The sequence below is a fragment of the Hippoglossus stenolepis genome, chromosome 3 (genome assembly GCF_022539355.2).
Source record: "Hippoglossus stenolepis isolate QCI-W04-F060 chromosome 3, HSTE1.2, whole genome shotgun sequence".
Lineage (NCBI taxonomy): Eukaryota > Metazoa > Chordata > Actinopteri > Pleuronectiformes > Pleuronectidae > Hippoglossus > Hippoglossus stenolepis.
The window spans coordinates 51,272-54,768 of NC_061485.1; positions in this window are offsets into that span (position 1 = coordinate 51,272).

Sequence of the window (3,497 nt, forward strand, 5' to 3'; positions counted from 1 at the left end):
AGTTCTCTTTCAACATTCGTTTCGGTATCTCACTATGGGACACGCTCTCTGCGCTGTCCCCCAGAAGCAATTTTACGCTACGCCAGTCCTGACTGGCAGGCAGACGTGACGTCTGTCACCAGAGGAGGGACTTCCTCCTTCTATGTAAGACCGAATGTCACGTCATCGCCATCGTCATCCTAGAAGCATTAGGCAGGTGTAGCTGAACGGCTAACAAAACTGTTCACAGAGCGAGCTAACCACTCGGTCGACGAGCGTTACCTGAACGCTACATAGCCGGCTGAGTTTAGTAGATAGTCACCATACTAGCTACTCACCGCTTCCAATTTATCGGAAGAGATGGCAAACATGGACCCTGCTCCTGTCCTCACCATGGACAAGAGCAAGGTACCACCGAGGTTGTGCACATGTGTAAAATCTCGGGGGCAGATACCCACTCTGTATGTTTGACGTGCCTCGGGCTGGAACATGCCCGAGAATCACTAACATCCCCGGACACCTGCGAGCACTGTGCAAGCCTTTCCACAAAAACCCGCCGACGCAGGATAGCGCCGCTGGTCCTGCCACCCCACCAGCCGCGAGGCTGGCGTCCGAAGATGGTACATCCAGCATGGACCTGCACGAGGTCTGTAAGAAAGCGGCCATTAAACTGGGAATTGTGTGGCCACATCGGTGAAAGCTCTGAATGCCTCATCGCTGCTGCTTGCCTACCAGGCTGAGTTGGAGGATGACATGGTGGCTTCACCTTCCAAGGCGGTATGGGACCAGCTGTGCGTGGTTACGGACCTCTGCCTGCGTCTGCACAGATGCGCTGTCCAGGTATCTGGAAGAGCCATGGCCCTGATGATCACCCAGGAGAGAGCTCGGTGGCTAAATGTATCTAGCCTTTCCCAGAAGGAAAAGGCCCAACTCCTCGATGTTCCCGTGGACCCAAAAGGCTTATTCGGCCCGGCGGTAGCCACCATGCAGAAATGCTGTGAGGAGAAAAAGAGAGAGGGGGAAGCATTCCAGCTTTGCCTCCCCAGGAAAGCGCCGGCCGCTTCCCCAGCCGCTTCCCCAGCCGCACACCGGCAAATATTCGCCCAAGCCATGGCACGGCCACGTTCCCATATCCCGAAACGTCAGACTCACCCTCAGGCGGGCGGTCGGGGCCAGAACAAACCACAGGAGCTCAAGGGCGCCTGGGCGAAGAAACCCTTCGCTTCCAGCGTGACAGGGGGAGATCCAGCTGCCCATCCTGCCACTCTGGGTGCCAAGAAGAAGAGGCGCGTTACCTAGCGCGCCTCCGCCAGTCGGGGGGGACGGGTTTAGCCAGACGCCTGCGTCCCTCCCGGCAGAAGGGGTTCAGCTCCGAGAAGCTTGTTCCAGAACCCACAAAAGGCGTGCAGAGGCCATGTTGGTGCTCACGGTTCACGTACAATCAAAGAAAGGAAAGGTCAGCGCTGCAGAGAGCTCTGTGGAGCCGCAGCCGAGTGTTTCCAAAAGCACACAGTGCACAAGCACAAACCCGTGCCCAAACAAACACAAAATTCCTTTTCCCTCTGTGAAATGTTCAATAAATGTCATATGCGGTGCGCATCCAGGCCAAATGCCGAGGGCGCAGCCTCACTTGTTCATAAAAAATGAACAGAAAATGACAGAAACTATGAAAATCATAGAGGAACGGAACATGGGGATGCGGGCTGGCATAACACCACGAGGGGGCAGTATGGCTCCACTTATGGCACAGCGACCCAGCCTGCCTCTTGCAAAGGGCAATATGAGCGCTGGAACCACGCAGCTCGTGTTACCCACCGCCACTCAGGCACTAGGGCCGCTGGTGGCTCGAACCCGACAGTGGCGAACCTGTGGGGCATTGGAGTGGGTAATGAAGACTGTGACCAGGGGCTACAGGCTTCAATTTGCATCCACTCCACCCCGTTTCAACAGGATATTGCAGTCACAGGCGCAGGGAGAAAAGGTGCATATCTTGCTGAAAGAAATCAGCGCACAATACAGCGCACGAGTGGCCACAGGTTCTACTGTACGCTTTTCCCCCCTTAGAGTTGCCAGAGTGCGGGAGAGGGGTCATGCCTTAATTCTTATAGCTCCCCGCTGGCTGGGAAAACACTGGCTAGCGGAGATATACCAGCTGTTGTGCGCTCAGCCGTGGCCTCTGCCTCTACGGAGGGATCTCCTGTCACAGGCACACGGAGAGTTTTTTCACCCTCATCCAGAGCGCATGGCTCTATTGGCTTGGCCCGTGAGAGGCTGAACCTGACCACAACGGGACTTCCACAGTGTCATCAAAACCATTCAGAGCACCAGGGCCCCTTCTACACGCATTGCATATGATGGCAAATGGCGTGCGTTTGAGTATTGGTGCGCAAAAGCAGGTCTGGAGGCTTTTCAGAGCCCTACACCCGGCATTTTGACATTCCTACAGGAACTGTTGGACAAGGGTCTGGCGTTCTCCACGCTCAAAAGTGTACTTAGCTGCTATTTCAGCATGTCACATAGGCTTTGGGGGCAAAACTGCGGGACAGCATCCTCTCGTTTGCCAGTTTATGAAGGGCGCTCGGCGGATGCGGCCAGTGTCAAGGAGCTTAACCCCACCTTGGGATTTGACACTGGTGCTCGAGGCGCTATCTTGCGCACCCTTCGAGCCACTGCAGCAGGTAGAGCTTAAGATGCTCTCGTTTAAACGGCTCTCTTACTGGCACTGACATCTGCAAAGCGCATAAGCGACATTCACGCACTGTCAGTGAATCCGTCATGCGTTTTTTTATGGGGGATTTAAAAGTTTTTCTCAAACCAAATCCCGCGTTTGTGCCTAAGGTTTTTAACTCGGCATTATCATATCGCCCCAATTGAACTGTCGCCGTTCCATCCTACAAGCCCCCATAGGCCTGCGCGCACATTCCACTCGTGGGATGGCTGTGTCATGGGCACTGTTCCAGGGCGTGTCTGTTGAAGAGATATGTGGGGCGGCCAACTGGGCAACGCCTCATACCTTCACCAGATTTTATAATCTGGACGTTACTGTACCTACATGGTCTCATACAGTTCTGAGCGTGGGGTCAGTCACAAATGTCCCTGTCTGACTGATTGATTGATTCGTTAGTTATTGGTCTTCGAGGTAAGCTTATCTGGCAATGCGGGAGTCGCTATATCCCACAGTGAGATACCGAAACGAATGTTGAAAGAGAACTTTAGGTTAAGAAGTTAACCCCAGTTCTCTGAAACATGAGTGAGGTATCTCACCAGATCACCCTCCTTGCCTGGAGCGAGGAAGAGGTGTGCTTACTTTTTAGACTGAGGCGATGACGTGACATCCGGTCTTATATAGAGGGAGGAAGTCCCTCCTCTGGTGACAGACGTCACGTCTGCCTGCCAGTCAGGACTGGCGTAGTGTAAAATTGCTTCTGGGGGACAGAGCGTGTCCCATAGTGAGATACCGAAACGCATGTTTCAGAGAACTGGGGTTAACTTCTTAACCTAAAGATCTCATGGCCTCA